Source organism: Rhinolophus ferrumequinum, chromosome 20 (assembly GCF_004115265.2).
Source record: "Rhinolophus ferrumequinum isolate MPI-CBG mRhiFer1 chromosome 20, mRhiFer1_v1.p, whole genome shotgun sequence".
Classification (NCBI taxonomy): domain Eukaryota; kingdom Metazoa; phylum Chordata; class Mammalia; order Chiroptera; family Rhinolophidae; genus Rhinolophus; species Rhinolophus ferrumequinum.
Window position 1 is genome coordinate 10,753,947 of NC_046303.1, and position 14,553 is coordinate 10,768,499.

Here is a 14,553-nt window from a genome sequence, read left to right on the forward strand (position 1 = left end):
TAACTAAGGATATAAAGAAGAAGCCATGTCGAGACTGGTAGGAGGGGCAGAGACGTGGAACCGGGCCAGCCCCACACCTGTGTTTGTTGGATAAGAGTTAGGAGGAATATCTCAGCTGCAGAGGTTCCCCTCACCCTGCCAGAGGAATGAGAGACCTTAACCCCACACCAGGCTCCCCAGCCTGGAATACCGGTGACAGGAAGAGGAGCCCCCACAACATCTGGTTGTGAGAAAGAGTGGGAATTCGGATAATTCCAGTGAGATGGAAGGCTGCAGGAAACCTAGACGTCCTTTGAAAGAGCCCACACACAGACTCACTTGCTTGCAGGTACTCATCCTGGGCTCCAGCAGAGGGATAGTTACTTAGGAGGTGTCCGAGACATATAGGCACAGATGGAGTTGTGTGGCTTCAGGTCAAGGACTGGAGGGATAGTTGCCATTTTTTCTGTGTAGAATCTTCCTACCTTGCAACTGGCAGGCAGGCACCATTTTTCCTCTTGAGTCCTCCCTCCACACCCATGGCAAAATATGAATCTGATTGGCCTGGTGAGCTCTGCTCATGTCACCCCGCTGACTCCCTGGACTCCACCCCATGAAACTCATGCAATGCTGGAGCACTCTCTTGACCAGCAGCCAGCCTCACCCATGTTGCACTCTTTTTTGGACAACTCTCAGTGGTCTGTGGGCCCCAGGTGGGCGGCAGCTGTCCTCAGTGTGCTCTGAGACTTTGCTGAGTAGCTCCAGGCTCAGCACTGACACCAAACCTGTCATTAACCTGATGAACACAACTCTTTCCACCCTAGTGACTCCCTGAGAACTTCCTTCACACAAGACTCTATCAGTGGCTGGGCCTTACGGGAGCTGCCAAGCCTCAGGGTGCCCTGAGCATTTTGTGGAGCTACCCCAGGCCTGGTACTGGTGGCAGCCATGCTCGGTTTGCAGAGTGGCTTTCCCACATGCCTCTAGGTCCAGCACAGGGAGCAACCAACTGCAGATCACTTTGTAGCTCCTATTGCACAGTCCCTGGCTGGTCATCAGCAGTGACTGACCTTGGATAGCACTGGAGCTCCATCCAAGAGGCCCAAAACTAACATACTGGGAGGACAGCTGGAGACTACTACCCAATTAGCCCCACAAGTGGCACACACACCCAAAGGGCAGTCTTAGCAGGCGCCAGAGCCCACTGGGGCAAATCCCACTCAGTGGGGTAAGCCCCCGACACAGCAGTTCATAAGCTGTGGATGTGGTCAGACCCCACAGTCAGTTAGCCTGAGGGCCAATCCCACCCACTGACATGCCAACACCAATCAAGTTTCAAATATAATTGGAGGGTGCACACAACCCACCCAAGGGACACTCCTGGAGCACTTGGCACAGGTGACCAAGGAGACTGTGCCACTGGACATGGCATAAAAACAGACACATAGATCAATGGAACAGAATAGAGAGCCCAGAAATAATCTCCTGCCTATATGGTTATTTAATCTATGATACAGGAGGCAAGAATATACAGTGGGGTAAAGACAGTCTGCTTAATTAATAGTGTTGGGAAAACTGGACAGGTACATGCAAAGAAATGAAACTAGACCACTTTCTTATACCACATACAAGAATGAACTTGAAGTGGATTAAAGACTAAATGTAAGACCCACAACCATAAAACTCCTAGAAGAAACATAGGCAGTAAACTCTCTGACATTGCTCTTAGTAATAGTTTTTCTGATACGTCACCTCAGGCAAGAAAAAATAAACAAATGGACTAATCAAACTACAAAGTTTTTGTATAGTGAAGGAAACCACCAAAAAATGAAAACATAGCCTACTGAATGGAAGAAGATATTTGCCAATGATATATCTGAGATGGGGTTAATATCCAAAATTTATAAAGAACTTATACAACTCAACACCAGGACAAACAAACAAACAAACAAACAAACATACAATCCAATTAAAAAAATGAGCAGAGGACCTGAACAGACATTTCTCCAAAGAGGAGATACACATGGCCAGTAGTCATGTGAAAAATGTGAAAAGATGCTCAACATTGCTAATCATCATAGAAATGCAAATGAAAACCTCCATGAGATATCACCTTACACCTGTCAGAACGCCTTTCATGAGTAAATCAAAAAACAAGCATTGGTGAGGATGCAAAGACAAGGGAACCCTTGCACTGTTGCACTGTTGGTGGGATTGAAAATTGGTGCAGCCACTATGGAAAACAGTATGGAGGTTTCTCAAAAAATTAAAATTAGAACTACCTTATGATCCAGCAATTCCACTTCTGGGTATTTATCTGAAGAGATCCAAAACTCTAATTTGAAAAGGTGTATGCACCCCTATGTTCATTGCAGCACTATTTACAATATAGCCAAGATATGGAAGCAACCCAAGTGCCCATCAATAGACGATTGGATAAAGAAGAGGTGGTACATGTATACAATGGAATATTACTTGGCCATAAAAAAGAATGACATCTTACCATTTGTGAAAACATTTCCAGCACTATGGTCTTATGTTTAGCCAGGGGGCCCAGTGTGGGAAGTGACATGAAGTGTGACAGAAACATTCAGGTGATCCTATCTATTGTGTCATGTGGAAACTCCATTAATTAGAACAATGGGATGGTGAATCCAATCAATCAGTTCTTAAAGGCATGTTTGTGCAATTCTTTCTTTTTCTCCAGCACATTTGTCAAGTACTAGGGAGAACATAGAAATACCAAGTAAGGCCCTGGGTGGGGATGGACGTTGGGACTAAGTTGTTTAGCAAACAGGAAATCAGGAGCAGGAAAACAAGTGTGTGTGTGTGTGTGTGTGTGTGTGTGTGTGTGTGTGTATGTTATGTACGCACGTGTAGTCATCTCAGCCATTGCTTCAGAAATGTGTTTTGTGCTCATCTTTTTTACTCTGGCAAGTAGGTGGGTCATGGAGGGGTCAATCTAGATTAAAGGGGAAGGTCAGTGTCTGATTCTATAGAGTACTACCTTAGCCAAGACTGTAATTTACATGATTTTCTGAAAAATTCAAGTAAAGCATCATCTACACTTTTTCCTTAATTTAGTACAAATTGGCAGCTCAAAGCATATGGCATGAGTGTGTGATTTAAGGGAAAGTAGATTAATATGCCACAAGCAGGAATTTAATTTATGGCATTGGATGACTAATGGAAGCAACTAGAACTGTGGATTTATTTTATGATCAAACATAGCAGAGTTTATACCACTTATTTCCTTAAATAAGAAGTTCTTTCTTAGGAATGTCACAGTAAAATAGCCTGCAGTTTGATAGGATATACAGAAATGTTTCCCTCCTTCCCTCTCTCTCTCCCTTTCTTTCATTCTGTCCACAGAAACTGAGGGGTGGCCATGTGCCACCTGCTCTGCTAGGCATCTGGGAGTGGCATGGAGCCTACGAGCATAAATAAACTTTTTGGGGAGAAGTGTTCTGAAAAATTGCTACAGCAACAATAATTGCTCTTAACAATACACAGAAAGGATAGAAAAAAAAAGATTTACAAATATTTTAGATAATCATGAAAATTAAGTAAAATATATTAAATAAGCACAAAAATAGTTTTAAGTCTTTTAAAAAGAAAGTTACTGATAGGTTCTTTGGTGTCGATAGAAGAAAGTACCTGAAGTGAGGAAGTTTCATTTTGGACCTTGTAAAAGAACTCTGGACTGAACCCGGAAACCTGATTTTGCTTCTGAACATTTCCACTAAATAGCTGTTCGCTGTCTGCAAAGCATTGTGTTCATGTGTTTTACCTCCATTGTGTTAATGTTGTTCTCTGGAGGAAAAATGTTAAATCAAGTGATATTTCAGGTCCTTTCCAAGACCACCATTTTGCACACTGTGGAGTCTTTTGCATACTTTGTATAAGTCTTTGTACATTATATGATTAAATAAATTCTACATTAATTGACTAAAAAACAAAAAGGTAAAAATGTCTGCTGGATCCCTCTTGTTTGCAAAATCCAGTCTGAGCTCCAGAGCATAACAAATTAGGCCCTGCAAAAGCCTGCCGCTCCAGCCTCCTCGTTGTCCATGACTCTGACCTTTTACTATAGGCTACCGTCATTTGCCTTTTCTCAAGTGCACCATCAGCTGTGTCTTTCTGCTGACTAGAGATCCCTGCTCTGCCTCCCCTCATGTCCACCCTCAACGTGGGTCGCTTTCTCGGGTTCACTCTGACTCTTTCTTTAACGCGACTCAACTATCACCTCTTCAGTGAGGTCTTCTCAGACCCTCCCCTGCCCACACCCTTTACCACCACCCACACAGAAGCAGTTGCTCTGTCTGCTGCATCCGCATGTTCTTGGTTGGTTGGTTGGGGATTGTTTTGTTGTTGCTGTTGTTTGTTTTGCTTTTTAATTGAAATATAATTGACATACTCATATTGATTTAATTTGTTGATTGATAAGATATCCGTAAGATAAAACCCCCTATTTTAACTCTTTTAGAGTATAGTTCAGTGGCATTAAGTACACTCACATTGTTGTGTAAATGTCAGTACATCCATCTCCAGATAGATTTTCACCTGGATCTGATTTTTCATCATCTTAAACTTGAAACTCCATTCCCCCTGGCACCTGGCAGCTGCTCTTATGTTTTCTGTCTCTATGAATCCCCAATATTTGTAATGAAAAATTTCACATATATAGTGAAGGTGATAGTTGAACATCACATATCTGCCACCTTGACTATACAATTAATAATTGCTGTATTTGCTTTTCCACGAATTTGTCAATCCATTCATCTCTCTGTCATTCATCAACCCATGTTATTTCCTCCCCATGTTATTTTTGGATGCATTTCAAAGTAAGTTGCAGACATCAGTCTCCTTTCCCCGAACACTGTGGCATGCATATCTTCCCGAAAGTTCAACATTTGTTTGTGGCAGTAGGTAGATGTTTTTAATTTCAACAATAGCGGACTGATTTCTTCAGATAGTTTAGTGCTTTAGAAAAAGAACTCTGGGCCCACTCAATAGGAGAGATAAGACTGGGATGATCTTAGAGGAAATTATTCAAAGGTCTCTATTGCAAGCCTAAGATACACAGATCTAGTGTCGCTCCAGAAGGTTCTGAAAGATGCATAAACAGAACAAAACAACAAAACAAAAACCTAGTTCAATTAAATTCCTACAACAGAATGAAGTACAAGGAGTAAAATATTTGGAATCACATAAATCTGGATTGTAGTCCTAGATGTCCTATGCATCCATCTTTGTACACATCTTTCTTCTGCTTTGATTCATAAAGGATTTGATTTGGCTTATAAAAACACAAGAAAAACGTAGAAATGAAGTAAAATCCATGAGCAGGGATTGTTATGGTTATTTGAATTTGAGTTTCGTGGCATCTTTAAGAAAAGGACAGATACAATCATTTCTATAATTCTCATCATCCATAAGGAGAAAGGCTCTCCAAGGTCGTATAACACTGGGCAAATCACTTAACTTCTGTGAAGCCCAGTTCTCTCAGCTATGAAACGGGGAAAATAAATGCTTTCCTGCCTCTGCGTTGTGGTGGGAATTATGTGGGTCAGTGTCTTTAAAAGGGCTTGGCACAGGGCCTGGCACACCAGTGCTCAGCAATTGTTAGCCCCTCTGTCCTTTCATGCCATGTTACCTTGTCACTCTGCTCCTTCTAAAAGCGGGCTGTAAAGAAGGAACATTTAAGAATTGTTGCTTTGGAGATGTTTGAATATTTTCTGCTTAGCAAACTATTGTATGAGCACATCCTGTATTCCCCTCTGACGAGGGCTTTAAAAAACATCTTCCCAAACGATTCGTGCTTTTCCCCCCTGCCTTTGGTTGCAATGTCTCGCCTGCTCAGTGAGAGAATGAGTGTATGAGGCTGGATTCCCAAAGTTATGCTGGGAGAACATCAATGCCTAAAGATGATCCATCAAAAAGAGGGTGAGTGGGGTTTCCATGGTCTGTTAAGTCTGGGGAACACTGCACACTGTACTCCGTTTTGGAGGTTCATAATACACCTTAGCATGTTAAAACTCTCAAATGCCCTCCAGTAAAGGAGCCCTCTTCATATTTTGTAACCCAGCATTTTTATAACTTGTTTGACCAAAGTCCATTTTTATGATGCCAATTTATAATTCTGTATAACATAACATTATGGGAAATATTGGCCTAAGCATGGGATAGGTGTTTGGTCTTGGTACCTGTTGAGGCTAGAGAGGGGCCAGGTGTCAGGGACCGTGTATTGAGCTATTCTGTGGGCACTTTACTTGCAGCCTAGTTTGTTTAGGTGTCATTGGAGGTGAAAGACTGGAGGATATATCCACATTCGCTGAAGGATAGTCAACGTCTGATGCACCCTGTTTCTAAAGTTTAAGAAATGGAAAGAGCAGCTTCCCCAGAAGCAGCAATCTAATTCTGCAAACTGAGTAAATGAAGAACATATGGGTTATTTAGGATGAAGCAAAGCCACATGTTATTTGACGTCCAAAGTGGGCTGTAGAACTATGATAATAAGCATGTGTGTCTCACTTGGTATTCCCTGACCCAGGTCAAGGCCGTGTGATTCTGGCCAAGCCACGTAAGCTGTGCAGCTGCTCACTGTGACACAGCAGCAAAGGGCAGACCAATCCTAGTGGAGGAAGGCTGCCGGGAGTGATACATCTCAGGCGCCATTGTCCGGAGGGAAAAAAACCTGAAGATGAATGTGGAACTGGATGTACATGTGTGCCCACAGAGGGGTGCCAGATCTGCCTGTCCTGGGAGCACAGGCTTTTTGACTGCTGTCTGACGTTAGCCTCCTCAGAGATGCCACCACTGTCTGATTTCTTTCCCAAGGAGATTTGCAGTCTTCAGGCAATCTGAGCACGCAAGTCTTTTTGAGCAGCGGGACTATTTTTCTTCATGAAATACCAAGATGATTTCAGCAAGCATTTATTAAACATTTCCTGTATGTTCTGGAGGAGAAATTAGCCCAGTCCTTGCCTTCAAAGAGTTTATTTAATAGAGAGGAGCGGATTGTCTTTTAAAGAAATAAGGACAATAAATTAGTAGAAAGAGATGCAGATCTTTGCTGGGGTGGGAGTAGGCAGAAAGGAGTGTTCCAGACAGTGGAGGGGAAAGGTGCTGGGGCCAGAGCTGGGACAAAGCCAGTCATTTTATGGAAGCTCCACGCAGTGTGGCTGGAGTTGAGAACGGTTGCAGGGCTGGTGAGGATAGGTGAAAAACAAGAGATAAAGCTGGAGAGGAGGTAGGATTCAGGCAAAGATAGCTTCCCTGCCATAGTACGTATCTGGGACTTTATCCAATGTATAATAGGGAGCCACCGAAAGACTTAAATCTGGGGAGCCCCATCATCATAGCTGCACTGTGGCCAGAACCCTTGGACTCCTCTATGGGGAGACGTGAACAAGGGAATAAATTATAAATAGGGCTTGGGACTCAGATGTACTTGTGTGGTTGGCGGTCTTAGCCACTCGGAGGCAGTCTCCTTATCCATTGAATAATAACTGCTTCCCTTCCCCAGAAGTTTTTGAAGTTGCATTGAAGTAATACATGCAAACTTATTTTGCATTGGAGAAAGAAATCACTTGACCTGAAGTTGTAAAAATCCACACACCCTCCTCTGCTACCAAAATGTCATGTGCTTCCCCTGTCTGCTTCTGTTGTTTGGTTATGCTTCCAACTCAGTCCTCCTCCCTCATCCAAGAATGGGAAGAGGGTGAGACTAAGGAAGGATAAGGTTGAGCTCTTGGTGTGGGGATTTGAGTGACGGCGGGCAGGAGGTGGCTGGTGAGGGCTACAGGTAGCATCTCTTCCCAACCCCGTTCAGTGACATTCTGTTGGTAGCTTGACATTCACTATGGTGGGAATATCACCATCACAGAAATCAGCAAATGCCACAAGTGAGCCCCTCCCCGCCCCACCTGCAGAGAGCCAGGTGTTTAAACATTTACCAGCATGCATTGCAATGGGGGACACTTGCATGAACAAGAGAGAGATAGGCACGGGGCCCACACACTCCTGCTGGAGAGGGAGGAGTCCCTTTCCAAGTATTTTTGGGTCACAGTGATCCACTCACCTTCTTTTCCATGTGGGCATTGTTCTGTCGATTAAGAGTGAGCCAGAGAAGATTGTGCCTTCCTGTGCTCCCTGCCTGGGGAGAGCAGTGTACTGAAGGACTCATCAGTCCCTTGGGTTTATCCTGCAAGGGTGTCCAAAGCACACAAGCATGTGTCAGGGCCGCTCGCCCCAGGCTCCCACTGGGCTGGCTGCTCAAAGCCCGCAGGGTGCAGGGCAACAATTCAATTGTTTTGGCTTCTTTTCTGCCCTTTGGTGTCTTTGAGCAAGTCACTGGATGATAAAGAAGGAGGTTCGTTTCTTTTGTGTCATCTGTCACAGTTGAGATCCCAGGATATCATACCAATGAGACTCCTTAAAGAAAGAGTTCTTTGCCAATTGACAAGCCACGGGAAGACAACAGCCCTAGGCCTGGCCCAAAGTTGGCACACATGTTTGTGGAATGAATGAGTAAGCAGTCCCAGCAAATGGCGTGATCCAGGCTCTGGAGAAGTAACATCATCTTTCTGAACAGCTGGTTCTTATCCCAAACAGCTGAATTCATGGATGTCCCCTCAGCAAGATATTGGGCCAGATTTCTTGGGTAAATTCGTCAGGGGTATAAATTATAATGAGCAGAACAAGAGGTACAATTGACTCTCAGCAGAAAACAGATGTAAAAGGTAACTGGATTTGGGAACGCTCCCAGCTGGAAGTTTGCTTTGGGAGTCAGCTGGAGGAACTGATACTGTGGAGGAATTGCCTGTGTAGGAAACGGGGGATTTTTGTTCTTCAGCAAATTTTCACCAAGGACTCACTCTTGTGATTGCAGAAGACCATCTATTAACTAGCTGGGAAAGAAGCCTGCTCTTCTTCAAGGTAAAGCCCTGAGGAGCCAGTATTTACCTTAACGAAGGGTGTGCACTTTTGATTTTCTCAATGATCTTTTTAAAGACTTCAGTTATTAAAGACCTCAGTTATTCTGCTGAATTTTCCAGGTATTCTTGAAATGATTGCATTTTCTACGTGTGTGTTTTCATTTCAAGAGGCAGTGAGAGGGACTGTCTCGTTCTGGTTTGCCCAAGACCTTCCTGCATTTAAACGTGAACGTCCTGCATCCCACAAACCCCAGGCGCATGGGGTTGGCGGGTCATCCTAGAGGCAGCTGGAGTGAGGCTGGCATTGAAAGTCAGATTATCTGTGCTGACTCGCTGGGTCACTTTGAGCAAGTTGCTTCCCCTCTCAACACTTTCCTTCTCAGAACAATGGAGAAAGCAGTGCTGACTTACAAGCATGTTTGGTCGATTCAGTAAGACGACAGCGCTGTGCACATAGTAGGTGTGCAGTCAATTTTTCCTTACAAAAGTATAGTTTTTCTGTCACCTTGGCTTTTCTGTTTTAGCATTTTCAAAAAAGCAAACCCTCAAAGGAGATAATAAGTGGGGGACTTACCTTCCTGTAGACTGTCTCCTTGGCCGAGCAGTGTGATCCAGAAGCGAGCTCCAGACTCACTCCTGATCTTGTCCAGAGCTGATGGCTTGACATTGGCCTGGCAGCCTATGCTCACCAGGAATGCTTGTGTGTTTCATGGGGAGAGGAGACAGCCCTGGTTTCTCAGTCTTGGTGTCAGACTCGGGTCATCCGGAAGTCAGTGTCTGCCTCGAGCTTCCAGTTTTAGAAGGCTGAAAGCACCAGTGTTTAGCTGCCTGCAGGGGTGTGTCCAGGTACTGACCTGATGTCCAGCAGAGCAGGAGAGAAGATTCTGAAGCCTCAGACATGAGAGGAGGTCATGCGGCCTTAGATAGGAAGGTAGGGAATAAGACAAAGAAAATGTTTTCCAAAGCTTGCTTTCCAAAACTCCAATCAAGTGAAAAACATGCACTTTTTGAGGAACTCCTTCCTTTTTCTTTTCTCACAAGGCTACACAGAGTAACACCTGTCTCATGAAATAAAAAACAGGAAACATCCTGGGAAACTGTAAACATCGTATCACTTCTCTCAGGTTGGTTTGGAGGCCTTGAGAATGACACAGCGGCTTTCAAGTCTTGCCTTCTTAGAATGTAAGGAGAAGCGTGAACAGATGTCAGTTTTGTTCCTTGGGCCCAAAACCTTGGAGTCATCCTTGACTCCTCTCTTCTCTCACATATCCAGAATATTCTTCATTCCACCCCACCCCCCATCCCCACTACCACCCTGGCCAAGCCACCAGCACCTTTTACCTGAGTAACTGGAGGTGGCCTCCCACCCCTCTCCTAGCCCCGGCCATGCTCTGTCCCCATGCCAGCAGCCAAAGTGGTCTTTGGAAGATGGGAGTCAGATCAGGCCGCTGCCCGGTTCTGAATCTTGCGATGAGTTCCCGTTTCACTCTGAGGAAAAGCCAAAGTTTTTGCAATGACTGACAACATGGTCTTTCCACAGCCGCCCTTTACCTTTCCAACCTCACCACCTGTGACTCTCCCCCTGGCTCTCCTGACCCCATCCATGTTAGCTCCTCTTCCTTCTGCATGAGGGCCTGGCTCTGGCGGGTCCCCTCCCTGGCACGCTCCTTCGCATAGCTCCCCCTCTCCTCTCCCTGAAGATTTTGCTCCAGTCTCCCCTTCTGAAGAGGCCCACCCTGACGACCCTGGTCAATGCTGCAACTCGCTCTCCCTCTCCACATACCCCCAACCCCCTTCCTTGACTTTGCCTGTTTCCCACAGCTCTTGCCACGAACATAGCATATAATTTATTTGTCTTTGCTTTAGTCTCGGAGAAGATCATATCAAATGTTCATCAAGGCAGAGGGAAAAGGGTGGGCAGATTTGGGTTCAAATCCCACCTCTACCATTTATTCCCTGATTTGCAGAAGTTATTTAACCTCCCAGAGGTCCATTTCCTCATCTATAAAACGGTAATAATGAATTCATTCGGCAAGGGTTCAGTAAGCGTCAGCACTGTGAAAGGCACTGGGGATAGAGAGGCGGATGTGAAAGACACAGTCCTTGTTGTTATGTGATTGTAACGAGGTTTAAATTCATGAATGCGTATTTTTTTATTGGACAATTGCAGGTTCTCTCCTAATAAGATACAGCCCGTTGCTTTAGGCAGCTATTTGTACATTCCAGGCAGGTGGAATAGAAGGGGAGGAATGTACAATGAAAGACACAGCTATATCGGGGGAAATGCACGATAAACCGTTTTTTGTTTTTGTTTTTGTTTTTGATTAAAGAAAAAAAAAGCTTCGTAATCAATATCCCATTTGTAGGTAAAAGCGGGATAAGAAATTTGACGGTCGTTAATCTGGCATTTATGTATATCTTCTCATTTCATATGTACAGTTTATGTGGGAACTGCTACCATCCACTAGCAGCCCTAATAGTAAAACCAAGTCTCCGGAAGGAAAAGCATTAAAAGAAAGCTCAAAAGAGACGGTTCCTGGGGGGCGCGGGCGGGTCCCAGTCAGTAGAGGCAGATGGTGTGCGGGGAGGTCCTGCCACCCTCTCCTCGAGCTTCCGCAGCAGCTTATCAGTCTCGTTCTCCATGTCCTCTGTGTGCTAAAGGCACGGGCAGAGCTCAGGGGGCCTCTTCTCAGTTGTCCTGGACGTCCACGTTGATCACGTGCACCGGCTGGCAGGTCTCCTGCTCTCTGGAATTCAGGTCTTCCGCCACTGGCTTGTACACTGTCTCCTCACAGGTGAGAATCAGGTCGAACAGGTCCTTGCAGTTCTGGAACCTTTCTGGCCCATGCTTGATTCGCTTATTTCTGTCCAACATAAGGCAAAATGCGGTGGTGGGAGACCCACCCACGATATCTGTTCCCATGTGCTCGGCCAAGTCCTGCGCTTGACATAGAGGCTTACCCTCACATATCTTATACCTGGTAGAGAACTTGTTATATGTTTCGTGCTCAGCAAATAGTTTCCTTTTGAAGAACTTAAATAATGCCTCTTATTAGTTATCTTCTCCTTTTAGTTCAGGCCATTTTCTTTTTGTGCTAAGAAGAGCAAACTAGATTAAAACAAATAGATGCACACAGACGTCCTTGAGCCACAGCAGGATTTTTGGGAAAAGGGGGCTGGATGCATTCCAGAAGGGTTAGTTTCAGAGCCTCCTAAAATACATATGCAAACTACAGCATACATATTATATTTAAACAGATACAGAGAAAGTCTGTATCTTTATCAGATTCTCAAAGAGTGCCCTTGATCCATAAAAGTTTAAAACCTCTTCCAGGATCCCATGGTTGGTCTACTATTCCAGATTCCTCTACGTAAAGATTTGTAATAGACACTGAAATGGTGATTAATTCCCGAGTGGAAGATGGCTTTTGTCTGGTATTGGTGTTGAGCTTCCTGGGTGGTGAGAGGAAAGCCTGTGTAAGCCAGGGTCTTTGCCTTTTGAATCCCGGTACAGCTGGAATTTAGAGGTTTGCTCCCACATAGATGAAACCACCCATGAGATGGCTGGGATGACAGCCATGCGAGAAGTGTAAGCACAGATGTTATAAATGCTTCATTAATCTAGGCTGAGTACAGATCACAGAAGGCACAGCCCCTCAGGCCCTCTGCCTCATTCTGTGTTCTGATGTGGAAAGCCTGAGAAAAGGACTATCCCAAAGGGTGATACATGCAGAATTTTTGTATTTATTTATTTGTTTATTTATTTATTTAACAATAGGCTACTGGCTCACTTAGCTCCATGCATTATTTTCAGCTCTGTAGCATTTAATCCCAGCTTCCATCCTTCTGTCTTCATTTCCATGTATCATTCCAGGAAAATGTTTTCTTTTCATTTCTTCTTGCAAGAGAAAAATTAGATAAAAAGAATGAGAGGAGTTTAAAAGGCAAGAAAACGGTACCAAGGAACTGCTTTGTCTGGCCTTCATGGTGCAAAGCAAGTGAAAATTTTCCTGTGGTCGCTGCTCCTCTTGGAGAGAAAGGAAAATGCTGCTGGGGCAGAAGGAAGGAAATGGAGCAGGTGACAGAGGAGTTTCTTGGGTCTGTGATGAGCAGGGTGTCTTATCTGGAGTCCCTTACTTGGCTTCCATTCCACCCATTAGTCAGTGTGCTTGCAAATTCTCCTTTTGTCATTTGAAACACTGGGGAAGAGAGCACCCACTGGGGTCTTGGGCACCAGTGTGGCTTTCCAGAGGCTGAAATTCTATTTGTGGACCCTCAAATGAATGATCGAAGCAGTTCCCATCATGAGAATCTCAGGCTCCGTTTTCCCCTCAGCCTTGATGAGGTATAATTGACAAATAAAACTGTATATATTCAAAGTGTACAATGTGATGTTTTGACATATGTAGGCATTGTGCAATGATTATTACCATCAAGCTAATTAACATATCCATCACCTCACAGAGTTACCTTTCTTGTGTGTGCTGAGAACACTTAAGATTTACTCTCGTAAAAGCAGAGAGTTGATTAGTGGTTGCCAGGGGTGGGGAGTGGGGAAAAGCAGGAAACGGGGAGCTGTTGGTCAAAGGGTACAGTTTCATTTATACAGGATGAACACGTTCTGGAGATCTAATGTACAGCATGGTGACTATAGTTAATAATACTCTATTGTACACTTGATATTTGCTAAGAGAGTAGCTTTTAAATGCTGTCACTGCAGGCTCCTTTTTATCTTTAACATTGCCACTGTCTGCAAGTGTGGCCTTTGGCTAGTGGTCTCTTCTCTACTTTCTCTCCTTATTCCTATTTGTAAAGCTGCTTAAAGATGGCGTGAGGGGGTCTGTAATTGCAAAGCCATAGTACCTTCATCCGGGGGCCATTTGTTTATCAGACACATAGTAAGCCTCTCAAATACCTGCTTCTGAGAGACACCATAGTAAGTCAAGGGCGGGTTTCAAATCCAGCCCTGCCACTTGCTGTATGACCGTGGGTGAGTCAAGTTTCAGGGTGAGGGTTTCACAGGATATCATGCTTGCAGAGGGTAGTACACAGAACACACAATAAATCGTAGCTATTATTATGATCACTATGCCACTGCTATTACTATTACTACTCATGTTGGTAGCAATATTTACGTTGGGGTAAGGAGAGACGTCGGTTATTGTCCTTTGGAGGAGATCCAGGGTTAAAACTGCCCTTTCAGTAACAGTCTGGGCTCTGTCCACATGTGGCCTTCTGGAGCTGCATTTTGACAACTGTTCAATTACCCAGATAGCTGAAAAAATTGTCAGCTATGGGTCCCGATGCATTATTGACGTTGGCCCTTTTCTTCCCGTGCGTCGCACAATTCCTGTCCTTCGAGAACAGGAAGGGTATTCTCTCGCTCGTGTTCCTTGGAGGCAGGCCAGAGTGGAATCCTGCTTCAAAATGTTACTTCCCTTGAAAGGTGGAAAGCATGAGTCACATCTGGTCGTCCCTGTGGGTTATTTCCAAGCAGCCGCTCCTCCGCACCGCTTCGCCCCTGCACCATTTCACGGGTGATTAAAGGCAGCCAAGCGCGTGCTCTGCTGGAGTGAGGTCAGAGCCGCCCAGGCGGTGCAAAGAGGGATTTTCCTCTGGCGACGTCACGGAGCCT

General features: G+C 44.7%; 1 protein-coding gene across 4 annotated transcripts in view; it reads left to right on the forward strand.

The window, feature by feature from the left end:
* PDE1C (phosphodiesterase 1C) overlaps positions 1-14,553 on the forward strand; it is a 424,317-nt gene that overhangs the window by 135,104 nt on the left and 274,660 nt on the right. The gene's annotated exons all lie outside the window — the stretch shown is intronic.